This window comes from Symphalangus syndactylus, chromosome 11, assembly GCF_028878055.3.
Source record: "Symphalangus syndactylus isolate Jambi chromosome 11, NHGRI_mSymSyn1-v2.1_pri, whole genome shotgun sequence".
In the NCBI taxonomy this organism is placed as follows: domain Eukaryota; kingdom Metazoa; phylum Chordata; class Mammalia; order Primates; family Hylobatidae; genus Symphalangus; species Symphalangus syndactylus.
In genome coordinates this window covers 112,475,871-112,493,585 of record NC_072433.2, presented here as the reverse complement: position 1 = coordinate 112,493,585, position 17,715 = coordinate 112,475,871, and the positions used below count along the sequence as shown (strand labels likewise).

The following is a 17,715-nucleotide window of genomic DNA, read 5'->3' as shown; positions in this document are numbered from 1 at the left end:
GCCTTCATTTTCCTGATTTTAACTGAAAACTTTTTAATGTGCAGCACATTGCCACCTCATTCCTAAAAGCTCCATCCTGTCTAAGATGCCAATCGAAGGCTCTGTCTGATGTGGCCAGCCAGTGAGGCTCTGCAGTAATTCCATGCTGGCACCCTGTAATGGGGACGATTCCTGTTTGGAGGCATTTCTTTTCATGGGTTGCAGCTACAACTAGAAGTACGGTTTATGTCTGCTGCCGGCTGGTCAAAGAAATACTGTCAGTTTTTTATTAACAAGCTGTAAGCACTTGCAAGTGAAAGGGAGGGAGGGAGAAAAAGGAGTGTGCCCAAAGTTATTTCAAAAGGCAAGCTCTAAAGTATTCTAAGGTTAATACTAATTAATGACGGCACCAAATGGAGCCAAAAGCGTGAAGTCTGCAAATGCCTAGTAATGAGGGCTGCATAGATATACCCCACTCCCACTTTCCATGTATGTTTGTAGGTCTGGCTGCAAAATGTAATTGAGGTAAATAGGGTTTTCTACTTATTGCTTATTCTTTAATACTGAGAAAGTATTTGGCTATTCTCCTTTCTTACTTCAAAGAACTGCACTCAATTAACTCTAGTAAATCTTATACCTGGTAGTGTCACCACTACAGTCCATGACATAGAAATCTTTGAAGGGCATTTATAGAAGGAGTGGGAGACAGAACCACACCATACATTCAGAACACATTCATCTCTTTGCAGTTAGAACTGATGAGCCCTAACTGTTGGGGTGGGCTGGAGGAAGTGGCCTTGCTCTTTTCAACTCCTTATGCTTATGAAAACCAAGGCTCTCCATTCTAAAAAAAAAAAAAAAAAAAAAAGAACCTCTCAAATCCGAATCATTTTTTTTTTTTTTTTTTTTTTTGAGAAGGAGTCTCGCTCTTTCACCCAGGCTGGAGTGCAGTGGCGCGATCTCGGCTCACTGCAGTCTCCGTCCCCTGGGGTTCACGCCATTCTCCTGCCTCAGCCTCCCGCGTAGCTGGGACTACAGGCGCCCGCCACCTCGCCCGGCTAATTTTTTTGTATTTTTAGTAGAGATGGGGTTTCACCGTGTTAGCCAGGATGGTCTCGATCTCCTGACCTCGTGATCCGCCCGCCTCGGCCTCCCAAAGTGCTGGGATTACAGGCGTGAGCCACCGCGCCCGGCCCCGAATCATTTTTTAAAGCACCCCGACCCTTTAATGAAAGGAGCCAGTAAGATAGCATCTGAAAAAAGAAAGACAGATTTTAGGAACAAAGGATTTTTTTTCCTCATGCTTTGTTTTCTCAGTCTTGAATTAATCACAGCTGTCTTTCCCCAGCAAAGGTTATTTTTATCTAGCATGCTTTAAATTAAAAAACAACAACAACAAAAGGAGCAATCTGATGTTCTTCAAGCTCCCAGAGCCCTTCCACAGAAAAAGAAGCATTTGCTCTGTGCAGCTAAGAATCCAGCTTTTAATTCTATCTTTTCTTGTGTTTACATAAACTTTCGTTTGCATTTCAGAAGCCTTATGGAAAGATTCCTGTGGCTGACCCAGGAGTAGTGGTGAATTTCTCCATCAAGTGAGTATTGATGAGCTGCAAAGTTCAGTGAACAGGAAAATTCTGCTCCTTTTATTGCCAATGTGACAGGTTACTTTATTACCATGCCTTTCACAGCAATTTAACAGTTACCCTGGTAACGGATTCAGTGAGGTAATGGGATCACAGGCACTGGAGCGGAGGCAGGCTGGCCGCTCGGCGCAGCCATCTGCTGGCTGCTGTTCCGGAGGCTGTCTGCCTGGAGGAGCCCTGACAGTCACGGGGCCTGCATGGCAATGAGCAGGTGAAACCGCAGGCCTGCCCTATTTAGCTGTACTCTGGTGATTTGTCTTTCTAATTCTATTGAAATAATCATCAGGATTTGTTTCTGATTAATTAACTAACCTTTTGGTAAAAAGATTAGATAACGAAATTGCTGCCTATTCAGAGATAATGAGATTTTTATTACTCTGTCAAAGGAAAAAAGTACATTTATGTGTCACCAGCCGCTGTGTCAAGAGGAAAAAAAAAAAAGAGATTTCAGTCTTTGTCAGATGCGTATATTCCTCAACAGAGGAAGGGTGTGCTTAATTCTGTAGGAACTCCCCAGCCTTGTTTGACGCCTTTAGGAAGAGTTTTTAAAACAGCAAACAAAGTAATAAACACATTTAGGCCACTAGGCTTTTGGGGAGGGTGCTAATTTGTTTTAAAATGTCTCCTAATGGGAGAGAAACGCTTGGGAGTCTGGGGAACTTGCCTGTACTGTGTGGGTGTATTTATGTAAGTGTGAGAGTGTGAAGAAAGCAGTAAAATCTCCGTGCAAGGCTTTAAAATGACATATGTAGACAGGCTGCTTTTCCTCCGCACTACAGATATGTCTTCGGCTTGCAGTACATTTGTCTTCTGGGAGGAGCTGCACTCGGGCAATGGGAAGGGGAAATCATCGGAGCTTAGCAGGCTGGGAGGTCACCTGTGACTGTCACAGGTAGGCTGCCTTAGGAAATGAATTATTCTAACTGGCGGTGAGTAAAAAGGGAAGCAGCCCTTCTCCTGTTTCACTCCAAGACACACAGCCGGTCGATTTAACCTTTTCTCTTAAGAAGTCACAGCTCAATCCTTTGTTAAGGGGGACTTTCATTTCCTCACTCCTCTGTGCCTTCTTCAATGCTGTGATGCCAAGAAAAAAAAAATACCAACCCCGGGAAAAGCGCTTCCCTTGGTTAAAGAGATGCCAAATGCACCAAATAGGCTGTGTGAGCCAGGCAGCATTGGAGGGAACAAAGCGCAGTATATTTCCAAATAAAACTTCAAAGAGCTACAATATTGTTTTAATTACTAAAACCTGAGGAGGAAACACAGTGCATGTCTCTTCTTGCAATGCAATAAGACGGAGGAGTGGGAGAAAGGGCCAAGTGGCAGGCTGGGACCCAGCTGAGCATTTTGTGAAAGTGTATTTGTGTCACTGTCTTTTCAGAGTCAATGAGACACTTATGTTTCTTGTGATATCCTGTGGCCTTGGCTGCCTCCGTTTGTGTGTGTATGAACATGAAAAGATTTCAAGTTCTAAAAATGGAAGTTTCTATTCTGAATTTCGTATGGTTCACAGACAAGTTGCAACAGACCAAAGGAAAAAAAAAAAGAAAGAAAGAATGTGCAGGGGATCAAATGTGAACATTCCAGAGCCCACTTTCCTGTCCTGCCTGGCGTTCCCACTCTCCTTCCCCTCTTTTTTCCAGTCCCTCCTGCACCTCCAATTGCCAGCTAACAGGCTCCATTCCTGATAACAGATGCTTGACAAAGAAAGAGAAATAAGACATTAAAAGAGTAGGCTGCTGCTGGGGGTGGGGATTTGATAGCACATTGCCAATGGCTTTTTACAGGAACTTGCTCTCCCTGGCTCACTACCAAGACAGGGAAAGAACAGGGCGGGGGAGGGAGCCTTTGTCCTCAAACTCCCAGTGAAATATAGGGTTAATATTAGCAATTATTATTAAAATTAGCCAAATGTTATTAAATGATCTTTGTATAGAAGAGTAAGTATAGTTTTCCCTTTGGCAGACAATGACATCTGCAGCTCTACATTTTCATGAAATGACTATACTTAACAAAAACATTACTTCATTTTCATGGTATTTCTTTTGTGCCTAGGAGCAACCCTGTAATTGTTCACTTCAATTACAACATTACTATTTTAAACCGAAACCCATTTTATCTGCATGCCAGCTTTTTATTTGTTTTACCAACTATATCTATTTCCATTACTGCAAGGCTGATGGTTTGTCTCAAGAGGAAATCAAATCCATTAATTCAGAAATTTCAAGCCCGACTAGCTCTGCCATAAGCAGCATTTCTTATGCTAATAGCAAATGTGCTGAGACTGAAAGGAACTGACATGGCCCTGTTTTTTATCATAACTTAAGCATTTATGTAAGAAGGCAAATCTAATAGTAGTAGGAAACTGTAAGTGTTATTATATATAATTCACTTTCCTGAGATCTGGACAGGGCTCTGGTTTGTGTAGCCATGGTTTAAATCAGGCTGCCACAAGACTTTAACTCACCTGACTTTCCCTATTCAGCCAACATATTGCTTCGCAACAGATACATCTAGCATGAAACTAGATTTGTGTGTTTGTGTGGATTTGTTTGTTTTATCCTCTACTATTTTTTTCCCCCTGCAAGACCGACTTTTGTCAAGGCAGGGGGAAAAAAAATCATTTTGTATTCAGGGGATGTCTGAAACTTAACGCGCGTAACAGCACTAGCCTGAGACAAACCTGGCCCCTTCTGTTTCATTTTTAATGCACTCTGTTTGGGTCCTATCACATGGTTTGTGTTCAATTAGATAGCTTGACTCGATAAAATCTGACTCTGACCCAGAAAAAAAGGAGAGAGAGAGACTGCTCCTGACTCCTGCTTAAGCTTTTGCAGGCACTGTGACCTGTTTATGTCAATGGTAAAGTTTAAGAGATTCCTATCACAGAACCACATCATCTTCTGGGATCTTAAAAACACAGAAAGCACTCGAGGACCCTGGCCCTCCTTTGTCACTGCAAAGCCCTTCAGTGCTGTAAATCAGTCCTCATTGGGAGCTCTTATACACCGGCCGTCACCGATAAGCTTTGGAGAAGTAGACAAGGCTTTTAGGAATTGCTGAACCATGAAGTTGACCTGCTTAGGGTTTTGTTGTAGGCTATTAAATCCGGGATGGCTGTTTTAAGATGATTCTGCTTTCTTTTTCCCTTGGCCTGGTTAAGCAACTCTACCCCCCACCTCATTATTTGACTGATTAAAAAAAAAAATCAGAATGCAGCAACCTGCTGTTTAAGAATACTACCTTCACACATCAATTTAATGAGAGTGACTTATGCTGACGTAGTTTATGGGCTCAAGCAACTTGACACTAATTTTGCAGCTAAGAAAAGATTTACTAACTGTACATACTGCTCTGCTTTTGTTGGCAAGGGTACCACGATTCTTTTCTCCAAAAACAAACTCTAAATCTTTTGTAAACATGCATTATTTGGTTAACACATTGTAAATGGATCCCAGTTGTGCAGCACAAGCACTCTTCACTATTATGTAAACAATTATTCACTGAAAGGCTTGCTTTAAATTGTAAATGAATATATTTCAGCTGTAATGTTGCTTTCAGACCTGCCCAGTGGTATAAATCTGGTCATTTGTTTTTTGCACCCTGCCTATTACTAACCGGTTAGAAATGTGCTGATTATTTGCACAAGCCTTTCACACTGCGGGCACAGTTAAATTGCTGTTTTATTTTTCCTGTGTTTGATGAGTGTTAACAGGAGCGCCATTTGAGGAAACCCAAACCAAATACAGCTCTTTAATTGGGGTTGGAGTGTCTGGGAAAAGCCACCCGGTGAGTAATTCCACTGTTTAATGTTTGAAAGTTCATCCACCTCACTATAGGACTTATGACAAGATTAATTAAAGCGAGTTAACAAAAATGCAGGGCCTTGCTCAGCCAACCAGAATAGCTTGAAATACGGTGCACCCAGTTGCGGGGATGTAGATTATTTGGTGCAAGGTCTAATTCCCAATTCTCTCCTTTAAACTCCTGTCATTGCCAAACAGCTCCATTTTAAATTCAGTATCTCTTCAAGAAAGCACAATCTGGAGAAAAAATATGACAAAGGTATCTCATTGGGCCCCTGTGACTTCCTTTCCTCACAGGGTATACCCAGTGGCTGATTAAAGTTTCAGCTGACTCAGAAAGCCTTGTCTTTTTATTTCCCCCTAAACAGTCAATGATTCATTTTTAATGTTTCCCCACCCCTTGTGGTTTAATTGGGTTTCAGTAGTGTGCTGATCTGCAGAGCTTGAAAGACAGAAATAATGACCTCGGATGGTCTCATTGGTGTGCACCAGAACAAGTGTAGGTAGTTTTATCGAGCTCTGTTGGTAGAACTGCAAAACTGTATGTGCATTAACTTAGACAGTGCTGACCTTAGATCAAGCCTAAGATAATGGGAAAAGCCCCAGATTCCAGCTCCGGATTTGCTCCTGACTTTGCACACCCATTTGACCTCTGTGAGTCTTGCCTGTGGCATAGCCGGGTTGGATGGCACCATCCTTATTGTTCCTTCTGAAACTGAAATTCTCAGATACCTGCAGTGCATAATTCTACCTGCTCTTTCACATCTATAAATAAATAAAAGAGGAAGACTCAGTGATCAAAAGATACGGTGTTTAATAGCTAAAAGGATGAGGCTTTTTATTTCCACATTGAACATTAGAAAGGGGATCTGTAGTTTTTTTTGTTACTGAAAATTCTGTAGAATTTAGGTAGAATAGGTATGCTTCCTTCTGTGGCTATTCTTTGCAACTTAAATGACTATGCTATCCTCAAGTAAACCACATAAGAAATATTTTGTAGATCTACAATGGTTTGTAATTATATTATTTATAATTTGTTTAATATACTGTCCCTTATAGTGAACAGGACTCATGCTACCTTTTTCTTCCTAACAAGCTACTTACTTAGATATTCTATTTTGTATATTACATTCAATTTAGGATGAAAGAATGAAAGTAATGTGCACATCAATATACGGCTGTGAAAATTAAGATAGAAGACTTTTTTGTCTTCTTTGAAACTGTCTTTTCTTTTTTTTTTTTTTTTTTTTTTTTTTTTTTTTTTTTTTTTTTTTTATCTTATGGTTTATTTATTTTTTTTTTATTATACTTTAGGGTTTTAGGGTACATGTGCACAATGTGCAGGTTTGTTACATATGTATCCATGTGCCATGTTGATTTCCTGCACCCATTAATTCGTCATTTAGCATTAGGTGTATCTCCTAATGCTGTCCCTCCCCCCTCCCCCCACCCCACAACAGTCCCCGGAGCGTGATGTTCCCCTTCCTGTGTCCATGAGTTCTCATTGTTCAATTCCCACCTATGAGTGAGAACATGCGGTGTCTGGTTTTTTGTCCTTGCGATAGTTTACTGAGAATGATGTTTTCCAGTTTCATCCATGTCCCTACAAAGGACACGAACTCATCATTTTTTATGGCTGCATAGTATTCCATGGTGTATATGTGCCACATTTTCTTAATCCAGTCTATCGTTGTTGGACATTTGGTTGGTTCCAACTCTTTGCTATTGTGAATAGTGCCGCAATAAACATACGTGTGCATGTGTCTTTATAGCAGCATGATTTATAGTCCTTTGGGTATATACCCAGTAATGGGATGGCTGGGTCAAATGGTATTTCTAGTTCTAGATCCCTGAGGAATCGCCACACTGACTTCCACAATGGTTGAACTAGTTTACAGTCCCACCAACAGTGTAAAAGTGTTCCTATTTCTCCACATCCTCTCCAGCACCTGTTGTTTCCTGATTTTTTAATGATGGCCATTCTAACTGGTGTGAGATGGTATCTCACTGTGGTTTTGATTTGCATTTCTCTGATGGCCAGTGATGAGGAGCATTTCTTCATGTGTTTTTTGGCTGCATAAATGTCTTCTTTTGAGAAGTGTCTGTTCATGTCCTCTGCCCACTTTTTGATGGGGTTGTTTGTTTTTTTCTTGTAAATTTGTTTGAGTTCATTGTAGATTCTGGATATTAGCCCTTTGTCAGATGAGTAGGTTGCAAAAATTTTCTCCCATTGTGTAGGTTGCCTGTTCACTCTGATGATAGTTTCTTTTGCTGTGCAGAAGCTCTTTAGTTTAATGAGATCCCATTTGTCGATTTTGGCTTTTGTTGCCATTGCTTTTGGTGTTTTAGACATGAAGTCCTTGCCCACGCCTATGTCCTGAATGGTATTGCCTAGGTTTTCTTGTAGAATTTTAATGGTTTTAGGTCTAACATATAAGTCTTTAATCCATCTTGAATTAATTTTTGTATAAGGTGTAAGGAAGGGATCCTGAAACTGTCTTTTCTAGATACTGATGCAAGTTATCACTAATGACAAACTGGAATCATAAGCCTTGAGTACAAAAAGTCCATTTAAGGACAATTATGTGTTATGAGCTTTGTCATAATGGAAAATCAAGCACTGATTTCTTTTCCTCTGCTAAACAGAGTTTTCTAAAGAAGAAACAGGCAGTCTCCTGTAGCATTTCTCTTACCTATATATATATGTGTGTATTTGATATGCAGTTCCACAGAACAAATGGAAATATTTTTTAATTACATATGTTTTAGTTAGAAACACACTTGGAATTTTTTTAAATTGTAGTTTGTAATAGTCCTGAGTCCTGGTAGTTGGTTTATTTTAAAATGTAGATGTTACACCAAATTGAAGTATTAGCAGTGCTTTATTTTGCCTGCTTCCCTATCTGCCCTGCCTTTCATCCAGTGCTTCCAAGAGAAATACACATTTCACACTGCTCACAGCTCTAACATTTTATTTGCCTATTTCTGACTTCTGACCTTGTCCAGACAGACAACCATGCTATGATGACTTTACCTTTCAACTCTCTACTTTATAACACCATGTCTAGGAATGCCCCAGTTAAAAGAGAGAGCCACTTATTCAGGCCAAATATGTGGAATATTGATAAAGTCCATTCAGAATTGAAATGTGTGCAGGGTTGCTCACAATGACCTTCTTAGAAACACATTAAGGATGTACAAGTGTTTCTGGTCTTTATTATGGTCTTGACTATTTATATTATACAAGGACAGACTTCGTCTGACTGGTTTTTGCTATCAAATTCAAACTTTCATGTTTATTACAATAAATTGTCATTTAAATACCTGAAAGAGTTCAAGTAAGTTTTTACATCAGTATGCAGAATGAGTTCAAAGCATTCAAATAGTCTACTATGCCCGAGTTGAGACTTTTCTGCCATTGTCAATGAGTCCACATAATCTAGCTGGAAAATATTCTGACCATTTTCCTGAGCAGACAGAATTCCTGTCCTGGACTGATATCTTAGAGAATGTGCAGGTATCTAAAGAATCTTTAAAATAAAGGCCAAGCAGCCTTTGTTGATATGTTCCTCTTCAGTTACTTAAATTCTAAGTTCTTTGGGAGTAAGGAATTTATCTTCTTCATCTTTCCAATCTGACTACCTAGCACAATGCCTCACATTTAGCAAATGTCCAATAAATGTTTGTTGACCTAAATAATTATGGCATCCTGAATATTCGTTCTTTACTCCATGGTAGTAGAGAGATGAGTCATGTAATCAATGTGTACAACTTACATGTATAGGAAAATAGTCGCTCCTACTTACAGAATGTCCAGTTTGTGAATTCACCTAAGGCTAGACACAGGTTCAGAGGCAGAAATGTCATTCATATTGCAAAAATGAAGATTTCCCTAAAATATGATTAAAATAATACACCTATTAGAATTAAATCAATATACCAGCAGTAGAAGGTAAGATTACAAGGTACAAAGAAAGAAACAAATCTTTGTATTTAGGTGAGTCCTCATCTTAAAAATGTCTTCTATTATTATGTATTTAGAATGTGTTTTTTTTTTTTTTTTTTTTTTTGCATAAATGTTTGCAAGAACCTGAAGCTGCACCTTCTACTGCTTTTAGACCTGTTGGAGTGAGACTTAAATTTGACAATCACTTATTTAAGTACTTTAGTAACAGAAAGAAATAATTTAATAGTTGATATGGTTTGGCTGTGTCCCACCCAAATCTCATCTTGAATTGTAGTTCCCATAATCCCCATCTGTCGTGGGATGGACTAGGTGGAGATAATTGAATCATGGGAGCAGTTTACTCCATGGTGTTCTTGTGATACTGAGTGAGTTCTCAGGAGATCTGACGGTTTTATAAGCATCTGGCATTCCCCTGCTTATACTTCTTCCTGCCATCACGTGAAGAAGGACGTGTTTGCTTCCCATTCTGCCATGATTGTAAGTTTCCTGAGGCCTCCCCAGCCATGCTGAACTTTTAGTCAGTTAAATCTCTTTCCTTTATAAATTACCCAGTATCAGGCAGTCCTTTATAGCAGCGGGAAAATGGACTAATACAATAGTCATTGTCATATAACATATTATTTCACTCAAGTAAGCATATATTATTTTTATAAAAATAATAAAGCTATTTTGAAAAAGAAAGTTGAGTATGCCATTCTTTCAAATGCAGTATGATACCAAATACGGTCAAAAGGAATCAGGAAAGTCTGCAGATGGATGTTACAACCACACTAAGTCTTGAAGGATAAGGGAATTTAGCCTGGAGAAAGGAAGCAAGGTTCATTTCAGGCAGAGGGAAAAGCATATGTTGATGTACAGCTTTGGCTTTAAATCATATCCTGTTAAAAAGGCCTTCCTTGACTATAATACAAATGTTATTTATATTTTATAGAAACAATCATTTAGGAAAATTCTCTACCTCTTTCCTCAAAAAAGTACTTGCTTTTTACAAATGGAAATTTGATATTTATAATAAAACAACTAATAAATGACTCAATTTGACCTCATTCATTTTAAATTCTTCAAAATATATATTGTGTTTATTTGTTAATCTATCCAACAAAATTTTATTGAATCTACATAAACTTTTCCTAAGAACTATGGTAGCTACTGTGAATATAAGGGTGAAAAAACAAATGTAACCTCGTGGTGTCATGGAGCTTATAAATCTTTGAGGCCATCTCTCCTCAATCATCATGAACATGGTGAATGTGTCTAGAAGAAAATTTCTAAGTGAAACTCATATATTAGCGTTTTGGTTTTTATTTCTGCATAACAAATCATCACAAAACATAGTGTCTTAAAATAATAATTACTTATTATCTCACAGTTCCTGTGGGTCAGGAATTTCAGAGCAGCTTAGCTGGGCTATTTTGGCTGGGGCTCTCATGAAGTTTTAGTCAAATTTTGACCGAGTGTAATCTTTTGAAGGTTAGGCCACACTAGAGGATCTGCTTCCAAGGCCACGCAGACACAAGGCTGTTTGTGGGAGGCCTCAGCTCCTTGCTGGTGTACTTCTCCACACAGGTGGGTAAGTGGCCTCATGGCATGGCATTGGTTTCCCCCGGAGCAAATGATCCAACAGGCCAAGTTGGAAGCTGTGGCTCCTTTTATGACCTAGCCTCAGAAAAAAACACAGGAACTCATCCATAGTATTCTACTTGATAAGCTTTGATTCAATGGTGGAGACCAAGCTAGGGCATAAATATCAGATGGTGAAAATCACTGGGGGCCACCTTGGAGCTGACTGCCACAATGACCAAGCCTTTGTTCAGAAAATCTCTACATCAGGGAATCCGGTTTGTGACATAATCATCAGTTCAAAACGCTCACTTAGTTCTATAATAACCTGAAGTTGACAGCTTTTTTACTTTGAAGAATGAATCTCTAAGTTTATGAAGGAAATTTTCAGTAAGTCTTAGGCTTTTGGGTTTTTTGTTTGTTTTCAACTAAACAATCTTCTCTAGTACTTTGAAACCATTATTTTCAATCAGAGAGTAAGCTTTCCCTCTGCTCTGAGTGAAGCATAAGGGGCCCCAATAGGTGCTGGAGTGGAAATATATTCTTCCCAAACAGTGAAAATTCTTACTCGCCAAGGAATCATTTCATCTTTTTCATCTGAGAAAGATATCAATTTTTCAAAATTTCTGTTGCCAAAAAAAGTTAAAAGTACCGATTTAATTCAAAATCTTACCAAATGAAAGAATTCTTTACACAGCATCCCTTACAGATGGTCAATGGGTAGTTGGACTACTTTTCATGACAGGAGGCTCTTTTCTTCGTGGGAAACAGTAAATTCATATTCAGTATAGAGCCAAAATCATCAGCTCGCTGAAACCTCAACTCAAGGATTTTAATGGTGCCTTCTGGAGCCGTGTAAAACAGGTTGGCTCTCTTTTCTGCATGATAGCCCTTCTCAAAGCTGAAAATAAGCTGTCATTTCTTGCCTTTATAAACAAGTAATAAATTAACCATAAACTGAGATTCTAACTATCTATAAGCCATTATTATTTAAATCCTCTGAGGCTACATTCTATTCATCTGGTTGCAAGTCTTCATTTTTTTTTTTAAGATATTGTTTAATTCAAAATTTATGTGATTTTTTTAGTCCAAATTGTGAAATTTTACTAAATGCAAAAGCAAATACTTGTTAGATGTCTTAGAGGTTGTGAATTTGATTTAACAGCCTTCTAGAAATATGAAGCTTAACTGAAGCAAATTCCTTTTCTTCTACCTTTACATCCATTTCCCCACAGAAGAGCTTAAATATCAGATTGCAAATCCTAACTGCTACTTTCTTCCATCTGGTTGACAGGTAATCTTTGAGTTTACTTGGAGTCAGAGATGAGATTACTTAATCCCAAGAGTCCTATTTTCCCTTTTGCCTAAGGCCTTCTTGGTGTTAATTAGGTGCAAGGAGAGATGCAGAATTAACACTTTCAGGAGCAACATTTACCTTACTCTCATTAGCTGTACTGCAGCAATAATGATGTAATAACACCCTTTATTGTTAAGGTTGCCATACTTTAAAGAAGTCTCTAGTGCACCAGAGACAGTTCATAGATATTGTTCTCAGCCATAGAGTTACCAGAGAATAGCTCGAGTTTTGTAGACAATTTGCTCAATATTGTTATTCTTGAGGACTAACTACTTTTGAAAAATTGTCCTTCTGTTGGTGGCTGATGTGTTGCCTTTTCTTCGACCTTCCTAAATGGTGAAATGCCTATCTTATGACAGAAATATTTCCATCTGGCTCCGTGCTCCTTTGAGCTGATGCCACATGGAAAGATTCTTCTCTTTCTCTTTATACATCAACAATTAAGATGGTTAATTCAGACTTTCTGGAGAGTCTCATCAATGCCAATAGCTATCATTGCACACAATGGTATTCTTTAAAGTGCCCTGTTGTATAGCAGTCTCAAAAATTATGTTGAAAAAGCAGTATCCTTATTCATATAATACAAATAGTTTTTTGTAACTAGTAAAACCAGTGATCTGTGCAGGGTAAGAACAAAGTAAACATGACTTATCTCTGCATATTTATGCCTTGTTTACTTTCTTCCGAAAGTATTCAGGATGAGACAAAACTGAAAGAACTATACTCTTCAAATAAGAGAAGAAATGGCCTTACCAAGACAGAGTTCGGTAGAATCAACTCTCACCTCAGATGCTAATATTCTGGGTTTAAAATGTAAACAATTTAAAACTCATGTTAAAACAGGCTGTTCCTTAAGTTTATAGAGCCATGCTATGTGGGTAGGTGGAAAGTTAGACTGTAAAAATTTAAGACTTTGAAGATCAGGCATAGTAGGGAAATTCAAATTAAAATCTGATCCTCATTGTGACTTTTATTGCATATTTCTAATTTAAAAGACATTAATAAAGATGGAGTATATTTCATCATTATAAGAACTTTTAAAATAGCATAAACAATTGATTTCTAAGAAAATAGAGAAATTTCTCATGATGTCTTTTGTTAGCAACTAACCTTTGAGCTGTTTGTAGGCTATATCTGTGTTGGAAGAAACAGACTTTAAAGGGAGTAAAATGGTGTGACTGACTTTTTTGAAGGTAATATCTGAAGAAAGATATTGTAAGGAAATCATAGGAATGAAATAATGTCACATGATTTATTTTATAAAAATTAAGTTCAAAAATTAGTTTTAAAGATAATATTACCCTATGTAAATGGTAGATTACATTATTGCCTCAAGACATTATTATCTTGATGAATCTATATACAGGGTTATCAAAGAGAAAAAAGACAATGCTAAGTACTCCAAATGCTCTAAATAATGTTTAGATGATCAGGGAACCTAATGGTACCTTACGGCTGTATAAAAAATGCTTATCAGACAATTATAATGTACTTAACATGCTTAAAGCACTATATAATACTTAAAATGGTCTCTTTTCTATATTATCCAACTTTTAGTGGAACATTAGGAAGTTACTAAAATTATGTATTATCTCTAGTTTATAGATGACTAAACTAAAACAGAAACTTAATGACAGTAATAGATTTAGATTATAGGTCAATGAATGACTCATTTTGTGTACCTACCATTTTCCTCTCTGAATCTTCCAGGATTCTATAGCACACCATTACGAATAAGAGTAAAGTTCTCTGGCTAAAAATCTCTATGGTTATATTGCCACGTATTACACATGGGGTAATAAATCATTGTATGGCTGGCACATGAATTGTAAGAATTTATCAACCTCGCCAGGGCAGTTTTGAGAGTGAGCGGGGACGCTACTAATGATTATGTCAGGACATTATGTAGTGACTCTAAATATAAGGAGAGATCAGAAAACTGTTCAGAAAAAAAAAAAATGTGTATATTTCTTTTTGTTTTGTTTTCCCAGAAGAGTGGGCTTCCTTTTCTTATGCATACATGAATTTTGTTTGTGTTTTGTTTTTGCCAGAGTAAGAGGTGTTTGAGGAACATAATTTCATTCTTAACCAAGACAAGGCACTTGTTTCCTCTTTACTTCTCAATATCTCTGAAAGCATTATTCTGGTTAATCAGCTACATTCAATTAAATAGTATGAAAGATAATCATAGATTAAACATTCCATCTTCAGGGAGTTTCCAGGATATAAATTTATGTATGTGTATTTGTACACATGTTTTTTTGGTCTTTTTTTTTTTTTTGGACATGACTTCTCACTCTGTCACTCAGGCTGGAGTGCAGTAGCATGATCATAGTTCACTGCAGCCTTGAACTCCGGGACTCAAGTGATCCTCCCATCTCAGCCTCCCAAGCAGCTAAGACTACAGGTGGGTACCACCACACCTGGCAAATTTACTTTTTGTACAGATGGGGTCTTGCTTTTGGCCCATGCTGGTCTCAAACTCCGGGCCTCAAGAAATCCTCCTGCCTCAGCCTCTCAAAGTGCTGGGATTACAGGCATGAGCTACCGCACCTGGCTTATTTTTTTCTTAAGCAAATAGATTGGGATAATGAAAATGACTACTGTTGAGCACTTTTTAAAGCATTCAAATGTTGCATAAATATGTTTAAATCTTCATTAAAACTTAATTTTGGAATGCTAAGAGTTACAATCTGAAACCAACAAATTTAGTGGTTACATCACCAGATTTTCATTTTTATTTCTCAATAACCTAAATAAGGAATTTTAATGCATTTATATTATTTCTAAAATGCTCGTTCTTATTTCTACTAGCTTCCCTTATTTTTCTCTTATTCCGTTTTCTGTTTCTTATTATTTTGCTTCTTTAGCTTTTCCTTTCCTAATTATTGTTTGGTCACATTTTATTTGACTCTTGTTTTTTTGAAATACATAATTCTAACTATATTTTTTCTAGTTAGTACCATGTATTATAAATTTTAAAAGTTCCGGATAAATTTTCCTAACAACATCAAAATCAATCAGTAACTTTATTAATCAGCTTTGCTTCATGACAAATAACCTCCAGACCTCAGTGGGTTACCACAAAAAGCCCATTTCTCTCTTAGGTTTTGTGTCAATTTTAACGGGTTGACTGTGGCTCTATTACATGTATATATTTTTTTCATTCCAGAATCTAGGCTGCAGGAGCAGATCTGAAAAGGACATGCCATTCTTTTGCAACAGAAAAATACCAGACTAAGGCACTCGAGATTTCAAAACTTCTGATTGAATGTGGTATATTTCATGTTTACTCACTGCCCATTAGCCAAAGCAAGTCACATGGCCAAGCCTAATATCAAAGGGGTTGGGACACAAGCTCCCCCTATAAGATGGTGCTTTATGTCACATGGCAACAGAGAGGGTAGAGAATAACTGAAAATGATGGCACTATGTACTACAGTAACTCTACCCTGTTGCTCTGACAAGGTAAGATCAACACGTACTGAGCTCATCTAAGTGTTAGAGATACTATAAGGAATAAAGCTATCTTTTTTTATGAAACTTAAACTCAGGTTGTGATTTACCTATTTCACTGCTTTTCTGGCTTTGTATTGAAATTATCTGGAATTTGCACTAAGCTTTTCCAAACGTTGACTAACTCATTTGCATGCAGCAGCCTATTCTTATTTTATGAATTTGGTATCCTCTCAAATCTCTGAGGATATGAACATCTATTTTAAATTTTTCTTCTATTTCTGATATCAACTTTACTTTGTAAGGTGAGAGTTTATCACTTTATATAGTTAGGTATATCTTTATGATATGTTGACTTTTCTCATGTTCATAATGATTGATCTATACCAAGGACTAAATAAGGCTTCCCCAGTTCAAGTAAATATCACTGTTCCCCAGGCAAGGTATGTGGGTTCTGTTCACAGGCCATCTGATTGTAGCAAATAATCAGTAGCAAATAAGCAGGAAAGGGCCTGGTGGATGGGAGCATATTTTCAGTTGATTTTCTCTTAAGGTACTTGGGATATTTTCTTTGACATACAGGTGATTCTCATATATTACAAAAGGTATTTAGACCCCTCCTCTGTTTCTCTTCCTAAGCTCGAAGCCCATTCTGTAAGTTCCCCATGGACAAGTTGTCATGTTATTTAAATAACTTATCTCCAAGCTTTATCCTGAAGTCAAACATCAGAGTCAGTCACATTAACAGTGGGCTCTGATAAAGAGACTTACAAACCTTTAAATAAATATCCAAAGATGGCCTCAGAGCCCACTTCTGCTGCCTCTGATCTTAAGGGGACTCCTGATATAGCCCAGACCAAGGAGAGATTCATGAGGTGAGTGAGGTTCTTGCCTCAGGCACAGAACTTAAGCTGAAACACACAGTAATCACCATAAATAATATTCTGGTGCAATTCTTTAAAAGATCCAAACATAATGCAAAATTCTATAATAGACAAAATATCAAAACCTTATATAAAGACAAAAATCACTGATAGTACTGTGCCAAGCCACAGCAGAGCATGAGGCAAAACGAAAAATCAGTAGTACTGATTTTTTGGTCTTACTTTTGATTTTTCAAAATATTTTCAAGTTTTTGGGGGACACCCTCTCAAATTTTGTATTCAGTTCAGTTCATTCAGCTCACCCTAGTCCTGGCTCTGGCTCACTGTCCTCCTGAGAAAACCTACCATTTTAGCAGTACTACATTATATTTGTACCATACGAGTGGTTCTTTAGCTTTGTTGGGTCAAGGGAAAAATCTCATCTGTCAGCTTTAGAGCTTTTACAACTTTCTCAGTATAGTTGTCCACTGATGAAATATTTCATTTTTTTCTGCGATTATAGACTTCTTATTATTTTTCATGTTTTTGTTTCAGTAGGATTTTGAGAGAGAGAAAAGGTTAACTTATGTGTATACATGTGCTTAGTCAGCTATCTTGAAACAGAAGCCAGCAATAGACATAAAAGCAAGATAAAATAATGGTAAGATTAATTATTAAAATTTAAGACATTATGGGGTACATAAAAGAGATGGCATACATAAAAATATTCAGCATTATTTTTTAAGTGGCTACCATTCCATTTTCAAAAATAATGGAACAATTTGAGGTAGGCATATTTTAGAGTTCAGAAATAAAAGGTTTCAGTAGAAAGGAAATAGATAAATTCAATCATCTAAATCCAGCCATAAAGAAATACACTAGAGACGTAGGGAGACAAACTACTCTGCTTCCATTTCCTCCGAAGACTCCAAAGTATTGTATAATAGATAGTTTCACTAGAAGAGAAACACATAGCTAAGCAAATAGAGAACCTTTCAGAGGATTACATTTAAAAACTTACTAAATTCAGGTTAAAAATATAGTTAAAGACATCCCATGCTATTGTCTGATGGAGACAAGCCAT

General features: G+C 37.5%; 1 long non-coding RNA gene across 1 annotated transcript; it reads left to right on the top strand.

Annotated features, from left to right (window-relative positions):
- The first annotated feature begins 5,339 nt into the window (after positions 1-5,339).
- Positions 5,340-15,758, top strand: LOC134731804 (uncharacterized). The gene is made up of 3 exons (XR_010114391.1): positions 5,340-5,411; positions 14,622-14,719; positions 15,485-15,758. It is a non-coding gene; the product is annotated as an uncharacterized lncRNA (long non-coding RNA).
- Positions 15,759-17,715: the final 1,957 nt, after the last annotated feature.